Source organism: Loxodonta africana, chromosome 11 (genome assembly GCF_030014295.1).
Source record: "Loxodonta africana isolate mLoxAfr1 chromosome 11, mLoxAfr1.hap2, whole genome shotgun sequence".
Classification (NCBI taxonomy): domain Eukaryota; kingdom Metazoa; phylum Chordata; class Mammalia; order Proboscidea; family Elephantidae; genus Loxodonta; species Loxodonta africana.
In genome coordinates, this window is record NC_087352.1 from 57,673,561 (window position 1) to 57,687,963 (window position 14,403).

Sequence of the window (14,403 nt, forward strand, 5' to 3'; positions counted from 1 at the left end):
TTCTGATGATTTACAGAAAGTAGGCCCTCCTTTATTCTTGCATCTCAGGTCAAGTCTCGGTTAGTCTTGGGCAAGGCAAGAGGGGACACATAATCTATAAATCTCCACTTGGATCTTCACAGCCTTGAGTTCATAGCCACTCCATGTTCCCACACCACCCAAGGAGACAGATGGTATCATTCTGATGCCAGATTAGAAGGATAAAGCTGATTCACTCAAGAGTATAACATTAATTTCCAGGGTAGCATAAGCATGAGAACATAAGCTTTGGTTTCAGGTTATGGGCATCGAATGATTCCACCCCCCGTTTCCCGAAGTCTGATTTCATCATATAGCCATCTTATCATAGTCTCTCCTACTTATTCAATTTCTTTCTCTCTAAAATGGGCACAATCATATTAGTTACATCTGCTCAATTTAGCCTCAAATGCTATAGTCTTCAACCCCTATGGGAATAGTAATAAGTCATTTTCATTGGGTGCTTGCTATGTGGCAGACACTGTGCTAAAAACTTTGCATCGGTCACCTTTGCATTAGTCTCACAAGAACCCTGTGAGATGGGCAAGATTACTAGCCCCATCAGTCACTCCATTTACAAATGGAAGGGCTGGCATGGTCCTGGGTACCTCACTGGACATGGAACTCACCTTGGGCAGTGCTGTAGGAAAACAGTGAGAAAGCACAACTTGGAGTAAGAAGACAAGCTCCACGGACTTTGCCGGCTCTGAACCAAGGAAGCCAGAAGTGTTAATTAATGACCTGCCCTTCCCTCAGCCAAGGTCCCACAACTCAGAGTGGTCCAGGAGCAAAAAAGGAGGCAGCTGAGCAAGGCGAAGAGAGTTTGCATAGTCAGCACTGCACCTGGAAAAACTTTGAGTTCCATCTTTGGTCCCTTCACATTCTTATTGCTGCCCCTTTTCTCCTGTTCAACCTCCTCTCCCAAGTCTTCATCCTTTTTTCATCCTCTGTCCTGTCGAAGGCAGCTTTCAGAGCACATCTCAATGAACATGCATACTTTCCTACCTTCTTTAACAAAATATGTTCAACGTAAATGAACATAGCCTTAATTAGTAAAGGTCATCCTATTGAACATGCATTCTTGTCCTGGCCTGTGCCTAAAGACACCTTCAGGGCTAACAAAGTGAACAGGGTACTCCTTTGCCTGCTCCTAAGCAAATTGGCCCCTATCACTCTGCTTCTTTAGTTATTAGGCCTGTTTTCAATGACCTTCTGCCGGTGCTCCACTTTCAGGCTGTCCACCCGCTCTTCTTCTTACCCTGCAACCTGCTTCCTCAGCACTTACTCATCATCAGGCTTGCTGCAGACTAGAGACCCTACCACCCAAACTCCAAGGACCAAGGAAGCAGATCCTGAGGGGGCCCAGTGTAGCAGTAAGGGCATGTCTTAGTTACCTAGTGCTGGTGTTAACATAAATACCACAGGTGGGTGGTGTTAAAGAACAGAAATTTATTTTCTTACAGCTCTGGAGGCTAAAAGTCCAAACCAGAGTCTCAGCCATATCAATTCCTTCCTTGTTTGTAGCCCCAGGGGTTCCTTGGTTCCTTGGTGGTCCTCACATGGCATCTGTCTTCGCCCTTGTGTGTGTGCATCTCTGTGTCTATTCTGGTCTTTATATAACTCAGAAATGATTAGGTTTAGAATATACCTTACAGTGATATTCTCAAGTGATTGATAGACTACATTACAGTAGACTGAATTATGAAAGGTGATTATGTTACATTAGATTACATTATGGAACGTAACTACATTACATTACATCACATCACATTACATCACACTATGCTATACTACATTACAGTATGTTATAATACATTATATTATAACCACAGACATGTTGTTGTTAGGTGCCATCTATCAGTTCCAACTCATAGCAACTCTGTGTACATCAGAATGAAACACTGCCCAGTCCTGTGCCATCCTCACAATTGTTGCTATGTTTGAGCCCATTGTTGCAGCCAGTGTGTCAATTAATTTTGTTGAGGGTCTTCCTCTTTTTCGCTGACCTTCTACTTTAATAAGCATGATATCCTTCTCCAGGGACAGGTCCCTCCTAATAACATGTCCAAAGTATGTGAGACACACTCTTGCCATCCTTGCTTCCAAGGAGCCCTCTGGCTGTATCTCTTCCAAGACAGACTTGTTCATTCTTCTGACAGTCCATGGTATATGCAATATTCTTTGCCAACACCATAATTCGAAGGCATCTATTCTGCTTCAGTCTTCCTTATTCATTGTCCAGCTTTCCCATGCAAATGAGGTGATTGAAAATACGATGGCTTGGGTCAGAAGCCTGAGCCCTCAAAGTGACATCCTTGCTTTTCAACTCTTTAAAGAGGTCTTTTGTAGCAGATTTGCCTAATGCAATGCGTCATTTGATTTCTTGACTGCTGCTTCCATGGGCATTGATTGTGGATCCAAGTAAAATGAAATCCTCGACAACTTCAATCTTCTCCATTTATCATGATGTTGCTTATTGGTCCAGTTGTGAGGATTTTTGTTTTCTTTATGTTGAGGTGCAATCCATACTGAAGGCTGTAGTCTTCGATCTTCATCAGAAAGTGCTTCAAGTCCTCTTCACTTTCAGCAAGCAAGGTTGTGTCATCGCATATCACAGCTTGTTAATGAGTCTTCCACCAGTCCTGATCCCATATAGTTCAGCATCTCAGATAATTTGCTCAACATACAGATTGCGTAAGTATGGCGAAATTATACAATCCTGACACACACCTTTCCTGACTTTAAACCAGGCAGTATCCCCTTTTCTTTTGGAACAAATGCCTCTTGGTCTACGTACAGGTTCTTCATAAGCACAATTCAGGGCTCTGGAATTCCTATTCTTTGCAATGTTATCCATAATTTGTTACAATCCACACTGTCGAATGCCTTTTGTATAGTCAATAAAACACAAGTAAACATCTTTCTGGTATTCTCTGCTTTCGGCCAAGATGCATCTGACACCAGCAGTGATATTCCTTGTTTCACATCCTCTTCTGAATCTGGCTTAAATTTCTGGCAGTACTGTCAATGTACTGCTACAACCACTTTTGAATGATCTTCAGCAAAATTTTGCTTGCATGTGATATTAATGATAAAAAAAATGATATTGTTTGATAATTTCCACATACCACAGGAATAGGGGTTAGGATTCCAACACATATTTTAGGGGAACACAGTTTAATCCAACAAAAAGGGCTTTCCTTTAAGTATGTGCCTTATACTCTGCCTATGAAATGCCTATTGGTAACCTGGGCTCAAGCCTTCATTTTCTCCCCTGTAAACAGTAATAACAATAAGTAGCTCATGGGTGGGGATTAACAGAAATAATATCTCTAAAGTACTTACCATAGCGATTCACACATAAAAAAACATTCAGTAAATAGTAGCTTTAATATTCTTATTTTTCCTCCTGTATAATATTTTCTTTAGGCTGTCTCTTACTATATACTCAATACTATGTCTGTACATATTATTTTAGCCACAACTTTCAGCCTCCCCACAAACAAACTGTCCTTTCATATCTGTGGTCTCTTTGAACTCTGACAACCGTTCTGAGAGTGCTCAGTCAGATTGCCCTAATTTCCCAGGGGTGGAAAGTGAGCATGACAAGCATCCCACAACTTTCTTCCTTTTCCTGGCTGTTTCAATACCAGATAGCTTTGTGTTCTGCTGGTACTAAAACCAAGCTGGACCATAATGAAATCTCAGACTGAAACTAAGGAATCTCCTAACCCCACACTATCAACCCAACAGTAAGTGTAGGCTTTGCATTCTTGAGCAGGCTAAATGATACGGCCTTTATTCCCTGTCGTTATCTTAGAGGTACTGTCAGTTCTTGCCTACCCTGCATCCCTTGCTCCTCCTTTGGTAAGAGTGTTCTGGTTTTCCTTTGAGGAATCTCCCTTACTCTACCCCCTTGCATTTGGAGAGTGCTTACCACACTCCCAGCCTCAGTTCTAGGCACGGACTCTTGGCCCAGTCCCGACCAGCAACAGCACCATATTCTTCTGGTCCCAATGATTGGTTCAAGGGTGGACATGTTACCCCAGCCAGGCCAGTGCAAGTCCTACCTGGAACTTTTACTGTGATGGCATTGGGAAAAAGACTCTCTTTTAATAGGGAATGCTAAGCTGGTGAATGAGAATGGAGGAAAGCAAAGCTGAAAGAGAGAGAAAAGGAGAAAGGGAATCTCCATATCACCAGTTTAGCCTCTTGATCTGACCATGTTTGAAACTTGATCTACCTCTAGGCTTCTCAGTTACTTGAGCCAATAAATTCACATTTTAGTTTAAGCTATTTTGAGTTAGTTTTCTGACATTCAGGGTGGAATGATTAATGCAGCTGACTGCTAATGGGACTACCCTCCTCTTCCTACCCATTATCCAGGAGGCTTCTACCACAGAAGTTCTGCCAGCTGCACCATGGGTTGGAAGCTTCCAGAAATATCACCTCACCTTTAAACACACACACATATTTCCTCTGAAATATGCATTAACTTGACCCTCTGATGGTTTGATGCCAGTTAATTAGATTATTTGGTTGACACTACCTTGGTCTAAGGGAAAAAATGGCAGAATTAATTCTTTCTTTTCCATTTTTAAAAATTAATTTTATGGACCTATAATTTACATACAATAATATGCACTCACTTTAAGTGTACAGTTAGGCAGGTTTTGACAACGTTATACATTTCTATCACTCCAGAATGAGTTCTTAAGAACAGAGTAGAAACAGCAGTGGACAAGAAGTCAGGTCTGAAATCCATTCTCTACATAACCACTCACTTGGGTGTGTGGTCTTGGGTGAGTTTTCCTCCTTCAGTCTCAAAAGAGAGATTTCTCTGTCTATAATACTATGAAAGACCAAACCAAACCTGTTGCCACTGAGTCAATTCCAACTGATAGTGACCCTATAGGACAGAGTAGAACTGCCCCATAGGGTTTCCAAGGAGCAACCAGTGGATTCGAACTGCTGACATTTTGGTTAGCAGGCAGAAATGGCTAAATAATCTCCAAGTCTTATTCAATTCTGGCCTTCTGTGGCTGCAGCTTTATGTGAAATTGTTACAATCAAGTGACACATGTCTTTCCTCTCTGGCATTTCCACTCACCTGCTGATTTTAACTCACTCTATAGCAACGGCACTGGGTGGGTTTGGGTTTATAGCTCTTATAAGGAGTTCAGGTAGCTCAATGGTTAAACGCTTGGCTGCTAAACAAACAGTTGGCAATTTGAACCCACCCAGTGGCTCCACAGGAGAGACCTGTCTTTCTGCTCACATAAAGATTATAGCCTACAAAACCCTATGGGGCAGTTCTACTCTGTCACATGGGGTAGCTATGAGTTGAAATCGACTTGCTGGCACCTAACAACAACAACAACATAGCTCTTGAATCTTCATAAAGCAACTCAGCAAGCCATTGTAATACTGAAAATTTTAAACTTTTGCTAAATGAAATTTACAGATATCAGCAAGTTTAGTTTAATAAAACAAAGGTGTTAACAGTTTTTAGAGCTCCTCACTTCCCTTTGCTGTAGCATTTTCTGGAATACTATGTCTTAAAATTATGTTTAGATTTGTAATTTCCTATTTTAGGGGGACATTTGTCAATTCTAATGCTTATTGCTGGCTCAGCGGTACGTGATTTTTTTAGAAGGAAGTCACAGACACTGCATAATGCTTAGTTTGTTGATTGGTTGATTGAGTAACCTCTTGTAGAGAGAGATGCCTTTTCCCTCCTCGTCATAGAACAAAGGCCACGATACCTGTTCTTAATGAAATTTAATATGAGAAGATACTTCATCTTATGCAAAATACTGCCAGTTACCTATGTCATTTAACCATCATGACAATGCTGTGAGGAAGGTATTATTACCTCCAGTTTACAGATGAGGAGACTGAGACACATGAAGTTCGATTGACTTACCCAAGATTGCTTGAGAAGCTTGGAAGATCTGAGTCTTCCAGAGGACTTAGGAGAAGAGCCAGACTTCTACTCCAAATCCTTTGGGTATTAATGATGGTAGTGCTGTTGGGACTATAAAGTGGCCTGTCTGAGTCTTCAAACTGTAAAGAATGTGGTGAAGTAGAAAATTAGGTGAAAATCAAATTCCTTTAAATGTTCACTTGGGGACTTTGCCTTTAAAAATTTTTCAGTGAATCTTTTTTATTTTTTTTATTCTCTTGTGTTTGAAAATATATGTAACAAAACATCTGCCAATTCAACATTTTTTACGTGTTATAATTCAGTAACATTCGTTACCTTCATCATGTTTTGCAACCATCACCCATCACCATTATCCATTTCCATATTATGCCACCTCCTAAGCCAAGACTCTCCTTTTTCTCCTCACTCCACTTCTGGTAACCTCTAATAAACTTTGGTCTATATATATTTGCCTATTTAATGAGTTTTTACTTATTAGTACAGGTAAAATTGTGAAATAAATAATTATTCCCTTATTCATTCATTTTGAAAATCCAGACTTTCACATGCCCACGTGACCCAAGTGCACTGTCCATTAGCATCAAGAGAAGAAAAACCTGGATTGTTGAAGCAAAAAGGGGTGCAGCACATTACAATTGTGAGGTGCAATGGATTGCTTTTGTATGGCCATTCTCGCCATCATCTTGTAACCCCCACCCAAGTGATTGGGTGGAAGTATACAGATAAGGTAATTATGGATCATGAAGGGGATTGGATAGCTTGCTAATAATGCAAATAAAGTTCATGGCACCTGTGTGGGGGTGGGACCATGCAAATAAGGTCTATGGAACCCTAACAAGGGGATTGGTCAGTTTTGCTATCCTGCTAGGCTTAAAATGAGCCATCCCAGAGGTGGGAGGAGAGGATCTCACCACCACCAAGGAAGAAGAGCCAAGAGCAGAGCATGTCCTTTGGACCCAGGATCCCTGTGCTGAGAAGCTCCTGGAACCAGGAGACAGAAACAGAGAGAGAGACAGCTATAACACTGAAGACAGTGAGAATCAGTGGCAGAGAAACGGCGGCAGGAGAGACCAGAAGGAGACTGCACAGTAGGCTTCCTGGCCCATGGAGCAAGACAGCTGAGTGCTGTAGGGCCGGAGGCTTACTGGCGGAATGGGGTATCCCTGGGCATTTATCTGCAGGGCTAAAAGAGCTTTGTAACACTTGCTGGAACAGCACAGAGGCCAAGGGGCCAAAGAGAGGCATGCCTGCAGGCACAACTGAGAAGAGGCTGTCCTGATGGAAAAACTGTATCTGGAGTATTTTTCAACCTGTTACTCACCTAATGGAGCCCTGGTTGGGCAGTGTTTAAGAGCTCAGCTGCTAACCAAAAGGTTGGCAAATCAGATCCACCAGCTGTTCCTTGGAAACCCTATGGGGCAGTTCTACTCTGTCCAAAGGGTCGCTATGCGTCAGGAGTGACGATGGCAACAGGCAGTGGGAACTCCCCTAATAAACCCCATAATCATGAGTATTGTCTGTGTGTGGCCATTGCAATGAATTATGAAACCCAGCAGAGAAATAGTGCTGTGGGAGAGACGGTTGGTGTCAGAATTGGTAAAGATGGTGGAGAGAGGAGGCATGTCTAACCTCCACCTCATAGGCATCAGCCTTGGGCTGTTGATCTTGAGTCTCCTTCCCCCTTGTGAAGTTAGAGGAGGTCAGACACCACCCCCACACCATTGTTACAAAATGGCAGGTGACTTGGATAAATACCCAAATCATTTTTCCTGTCTACACTTGTCTTTATTCAGTCTTGATGCCTAACAAATACTTTAGATTTACACTCACACCAGAGAGGGTCCCTGGGTGGCACAATTTTTTTGTGCTCAACGACTAACCCAAAGCTTGGAGGTTCAAACCCACCCAGAGGTACCTGGTAAGAAAGGCCTGAAGATCTGCTTCTATAAAAGATTATAGCCAAGAAAACCCTATGAAGCAGTTCTACTCTCAAACATATAAGTTTACCATGAGTCTGAATTGACTCCAAGGCAACAAGTTTAGTTTTTTTAGTTTGTTTATTTCCTTAAGACAGAAGTGGCAGGGAGAGAGAAGGGAAATGGACTTGACAACGGTAGGTGCTTTCCATCCACTGTCTCATTTTGAAGGTAGATAGATGAAACAGTCCTAAAAGCATGACTTTGAATTTCTCACTCCTTAGACGGCAACCTGCACCAGCTGATAGTATGTGAATAAAGTTACTCTCCTCACCCCCTCCCCATTCTTTTATTTAAACTCTGACACGGTCAGAAAACTTTTGAGTGCCTTGGCCTCCCTTCCCTTTTCCCAATGCCTGATTCAGTCTAAATCAAAGTACAGATTCTATTTGGGATGGGAGTAGATTTTCTTGGTTAAGAGGCTCTGGGTATTAAATCTGATCACAGACTGCGTGAAGAAATTTGGGGGCTGAGCACTGTGTCAGCCACACAACATAATAGGGTCATCCCACGTCCCAGCAGCAGCATAAATACTAGCTCTCCAGCAGAGCAACCTTGGGTAAGAAGCCGCTGGCTTCCCTGGCTCTGCCCAAGATGGCAAAGACTAGAAAACCAGCAAGGAAGGGAGAAGGGCAAAGCCAGCACAGGATTGACGCTACCCAGAAAAGGGGTCTTATTACCTGTCTTGTTTCATGTCTTCCCCAACGATACTCCTCTCATCTCCCATCCACTCACTCACCCACTGCCACTTTCACGCAACTCAGGGCTCTCGGGGAAGAACTGGGATGGAGCAGCTGGCTGTCTGGAACGTGTATCCAGACTTCCCACGAAGGAGGGAAAAGCTACTGCAATCAACCGACATGGGAGAGAAGGGAGGGGCTCTGTGGGAGGTGGGGAGGGGGGTAGGGGCAGAAGTGTCATCAGAAAGGCCCAGAGAAATAGACCAGATAGCTCCATGTGGTGACCAGGAGGAACTTGGGTCTCATGTAAAACAATACCTTTCCTCTCAGCATGCAGGCTAGCTTATGTCAGAACTAGAGGGACTCAGGACTAGTGACTTAGAATTCTTTTGGGTCCCAGACTACCTTGAGGCTCCAATGAAACCTGGGGATCTCTCCTGAGGAAAATGCATATGAACTCATGTGTACGACACACACACACACACACGCGTGCACACACATGCACACACGTAAAAGTTCACATACAATTTCATGGGGTTTGTAGAACTCCCAGCGTTCATCTTTGGAATCCCAAGGCCTACAGATGCCCAGCCTAAGAGCCCTGCTTCTAGTTCAGTGCTTCTCAACTGAGAACAATTTTGCCCATCAGGGGACATTTGGCTATGACTGAAGACATCTTTGGTTTTCACAAGAGAGAGAAGACATGCTACTGGCATTTAGTGGGTAGAGGCCGGGGATGCTGATAGACACTTTACAATGCACAAGACAGCCCCCACAACAAAGGATTATCCAGCCCAAAATGTCAATAGTGCTGAGATTTGGAAACCCTGTTTCCAGCCCAACACTTTTCATATTACCACAGAAAGTTATAATACTTTGCCTACAGTCATATAGGTAGTTATTAACAAGGTCAGGACTTCTATTTCTGATAATAAATAATTGTAGCCCATTTATTTATCAAGCGCTTATTATGTACCAGGCACTGTTCTTATAATTCTCTGAATATAGGTGCAGCTAGCCTCCCCGTTTCACAGATAAGAGAATTCAGGCAAAGAGAGCTTAAGTATCCCACCTAAGGTCAGATGGCCCATAAGTGGTAAAGCTAGAATATGAACCCAGTTAGTCTGGCTCTAGGGTCCAGCCAAGCCGTTAAGTCTTGCAGCACGTTGCACTGATCCTCGTAACAATCCATATTCCCATTGATTAAGCAAAAACCAGGCATCCTCCCCAACCCCCAGAAAAAAAGCATTTTTTGTTTTGTTTTATTTTTTTTTTTATCTCATTCAGACCCTGGCTTTAGTTTCTTATTATTTTAAGTTTTGTGGGTTTTGTTTTCTTCTTAGGGTCTATTTTCACCATTCCTAACTGAATCTTACATTTCTGTAGTTAGAAATATGTTATCATCCAATATTTCATTTGATCTTGAAAACAATTCTTTAAAGTAAATGGTGGTGCAAATTGTTAATGCACTTGGCTGCAAACTGAAAGGTTGGAGGTTTGAGTCTACTTGGAGGGGCCTCAGAAGAAAGGCCTACTGATCTACTTCCAAAGAATCAGCCTTTGAAAGCTCTGTGCAGCGCAGTTCTATCCTGACACGTGCAGAGTTGCATGAATCAGAGTCAGCACAAAGACAATGGGTTTTACAGAGCCAACAAGGCACTTTGCAGATGAAGAAAATGAAGAACAAGGTCATAGGCTAGGTACCAGTCCAGAGCCAGGTCTAGCAGCCTTGGAGCACTGTGTGGTCCAAAGCTCTTGTCTTCTTCCTCTGGCCACTGCCACCAGCTAATTAGCTCTTGCTCAGCCCTGGCAGGAGCTAGGAAGCCTGGGTTCTCATCCTGAGAACAGAGGGACCCCTTAGCCTCTGCAACATGGTTATTATACTAAACATTTTATTAGCCTTCAACAGAAACATAAATTAATTTCATAACGCATCCCTTAAGTGGAAATGTATTTATTTAATTTTTGCTAATAGGGTGAAGCAATCTGAAATCCCCATGTGCCACGCTAGAGCCTCAATTGCTTAACCTGGCTCCCTTCTGCTCCTTGCTACACTTTCTTGTTGAAGATGATATTATGTTGTTGTTGCTCTGTGTTGACTTTCCTTAAAAAATGAGCTGTGTGGGACTGCCAGCTGGTGCCCCCCACCCAGACATCACACCCCTTGGCCACCTGGGTCCAGTCTCAGCTCCTGTCCTCTGTGTCTCTTTAGCACTCCATATCCCACTCAACTGGCCTAGTCTCCACATCTCGTCTTGGTAGAAATCTCATCAGCAAAAAAACGGTTGTCAGGTTCTGGGTAAGACCCAGTCATTTTCAACAACATTCAAAACAAGATCCCAGAACAGAAAAAGGAGTTCCAATTTCCCTTGCCTCATTCCCAGAGCACTCAGTGTTTGCCTCTTGAGTCTTTGCAATAAACAGAATTGTCTCTAGCTAGAGAGAAAAGTGAACAGACACACCATTTTTTCTTAATTTAATTATGAATGTGTTCATGGGCTCGTTCAACTACATGTACTTAGCATCTATTATATATTACTTTTTATATCTCAGCATGTTCTGAAATGGGTTTAAGGCAGACAAAGGGTCTGTTTGTAAGGATCACTGAGTTAGTTCACTTAATTCAACATCTGTGTCTTTGCTGTCTACTGACTGCCCTGAGCCAGGCCCGAGGCCCCTGCCCGTGAAGCATTTCAAATCTCTTGATTTGAAGGCCTAGGATATTCACACATGAAATAGTTGGATACTCATGAAGAGGCACCTCCAACTCACAAATTTTCAGACAAAGGCACAAAAAGCCCATTCGAGCTGAAGGAAAGAGGCGGAACTGATGCTCAGGGATAGGAAAGTGCAGGCACAGAGCATGTCTGCAGGACAGCCAAAACCAGGGGCTCCGATGAGGCACCTGAGGCTTCTCTCACCTGCTCTTGACATTATTTCCCAGCCACAATCCCCTGGCTATCTTATTCTTTCCCACCACAGAAAGCTTCTCTAAGTGGCTGTGGAAGGCAGGGCTGCGGCCAGGCGTGACTGTCAGTAGCTCATCTCACTCCAGAGGAAGAAAAGGGCCTTTCTCAACACTTCCAGATGTCGAAATCCCGAAATGGCATGCTGATTGGCCAGACCTTGGTCACAGGTCCCTTGGACCAACCCCTGCAGCGGGGGTGGGGAGGCATGCGTTACTGTGATTGGCCAAGTCTGATCACATGTCCATCCCTGTGACCTGGCGTTGGAAGAACGTAATGGTGTCCCCAGCAGTATCGCAAGTTTTGAAATGAGGTAGCGCACCTCCCCAGAAGAGGGGATAAAACCAAAAAAAAAAAAAAACCCATTGCTATCAAGTTGATCCTGACCCATAGCAACCCTATAGGACAGAGGATAACTGCCCCATAGCGTTTCCAAGGATCAGCTGGTGGATTTGAACTGCTGACCTTTTGTTTAGCAGCCAAGCTCCTAACCACTGTGTCACCAGGGTTCCAGAAGAGGGGATGGGGGTGGTATTTTTACCAGAAGAAGGGAAAGGGCCATTAAGCAGACCAAAAACAACAGATGTCCACTGTAATTATGTTCCAAGAGTTCATTTGAAAGTGGTTATTTGAAACTCAAATTACATTTCCCAATAAAAACAATCTTATAACAATCCCTTATATTTGTGTAATGTTTTATGAGGTACTTTCTTCTCCATGATATCATCTGGCCCTCAATAGCCCTATGAGGTAAAGAGGAAAAGAAGCTTTCCTTCTGCCACATTACCCTCAACCTCAGGCCACCATAAGCTTCCTTGATGGGGCCTGTGCCTCCCAGCAGCTTCCCTGAGCCCTCAGGTTCCAGGGAAGGAGAGAGCCTCCATGACAAGGACAGGTATCACCACAAGCTGTTTCCTCTCCTCCTCTGACTTGTCTTTGGCTCCTCAGATGTTGCCTAATACAAATGGAGCCCCAAGGCCAGTGCCCAGCATTGTGTAAGACTGCATGGAATAGAGGGCAGAGGGGTGACAGAGAAATGTTACCTGAGGGACCAAACTTCCTCTTAGGAAAGAAACTGGGATGGCCTGAAGCTGTGGGGGTAGAAGGAGAGAGAAGAGAGAGCAAGACCAAGGAATCAGAGAGTTGAGAGGGAGAGAGAGTGCTGAGCTGAGCAACTCTGTGAGAAGCTGGGGGGGGTGGGGAACGGAGTGAGGGCTTTTAAGACAGAAATCTCAGTTTTAATTTGTGCATTGTATAATGCTCCAGTAAAATTCCCCTCATAGATTCCCTGAATTGCCACTGAAATTTTCCCGTACAGGACAGCTCTGAAGGGGTGGGTCAGCGGGAGGGAATGAAAGGAAGAGGCAGAGACTAAGGATGATCTGGAGATCTCAACAGATTAGAACCAGAGGACTCAAGGATGTATTATCTTACGGGGTTTGCAGAAATCCTGGGGGTACTGTATGTCCCCAGGATGTGAGATGGATGTTGGAGCAGATCTCTTCAAGGGTCTGGGCAGCTGGCCCACCTCTGGGACATTCGCAGACAGGACTAGCATTAACTCAGAACCCTCAAGTTGCTGGAACTGCTCTGTGGGGTTTCAAAGGTCTTTTACAGCCCTGCTGCTTTAAACAACATTGAGGTAGGCAGGGCAAGCATCATTAACCCATTTGTAGATGAAAAAACTGAGGCCCTGAGAGGCTTAAGTGATCTGTGCAAAGCCTCATAATAACAGCACTGGAAGCCTAACCAAGGTCTCTCAACTGCAGGTTAAGAGGTCTATGATAAGGCAGTCAGCTTATTCCCATCAGGGCTGGGACCAAGGCCACACAGCTACCCGGAGAAGTTCACTCAGCCCAGTGCCAGGGTGGATAGTGGCTCGTCTTACAGGCCACTACTAAGTGGGTGAGTTCCCTCCCCAAGCCTGGGGAGAGAAGCTTCTGGTTTTATCTCCCCCTCAGTCCAGGGCTCCTTAGGTGGCTCCAATCTGGGAGGAAGTTTCCTGTGAGAAATGCACAGGCCTCCCTGGATGGGCATGGGCAGACAAGAAGACTCTGACCAACAATGCTTTATGTCTTGTACCCACAGCTGCAATGGGCACCTCCACTTATTACCATGAGGAAGGGGGCTGTGAAGGAAAGGACGTGGGGATAAATCAGCAGACTGGGCTGTAGGCATCTCCCCCCTTACAACACTGAAAATCCTTGGGCAAGTCATTTTCTTTCTCTAATTTTTTTTAGTTTCCTCATAGGTGAAATTACGAAACAACTAACTGAGATAGAGGGAACCATCCAGCATGGACCAACAAAAATTAACTGTGGTCTTGGACTCTGAGATCTGGTTTTTATCCTAGCTCATCCACTAAGTAACTAGGAATTGGGACAGGAGCACTTAACCCCTGTATGTCTGGTTCTCCTTGGCTGTCAGGTGGGATTTAAGACCATATTACCCCTCAAAACCCTATGGTACAGTTCTACTCTGTCCTATAGGGTACCTATGAGTTGGAACCAACTCAACAGCACCCAACAATAACAACCCCTCAAAACAAAAAAGAGAATGTAGTAGACACAGGAATATTCCTTCCTTCCTTAGGAGGACCCCCCCCCCACCAACTCCTGGTGGGACTGTTAGTCATGGTACCCTCCTCCCCTGACCATGGATGGGGGAAGTGGAATAGGACCTGAGTAGGACCACCCAGAGTGCCCCCGTATGAGTTTTGATTATGGACACTGGGACATCCACAGTCAGAACGATGAAGGCTTAGGCTCCCAGTAGCCATCTCTCCTACCACATGGATAGAGCCAGTCAGAGAATGA

General features: G+C 44.0%; 1 long non-coding RNA gene across 2 annotated transcripts in view; it reads right to left on the minus strand.

Annotated features, from left to right (window-relative positions):
• LOC111749593 (uncharacterized) overlaps positions 1-14,403 on the minus strand; it is a 103,461-nt gene that overhangs the window by 48,263 nt on the left and 40,795 nt on the right. For both annotated transcript variants that reach the window (XR_002784800.2, XR_002784799.2), the window contains exon 2: positions 5,945-6,084. This is a non-coding gene — a long non-coding RNA (uncharacterized LOC111749593). The remainder of the gene's footprint in view (positions 1-5,944; positions 6,085-14,403) is intronic.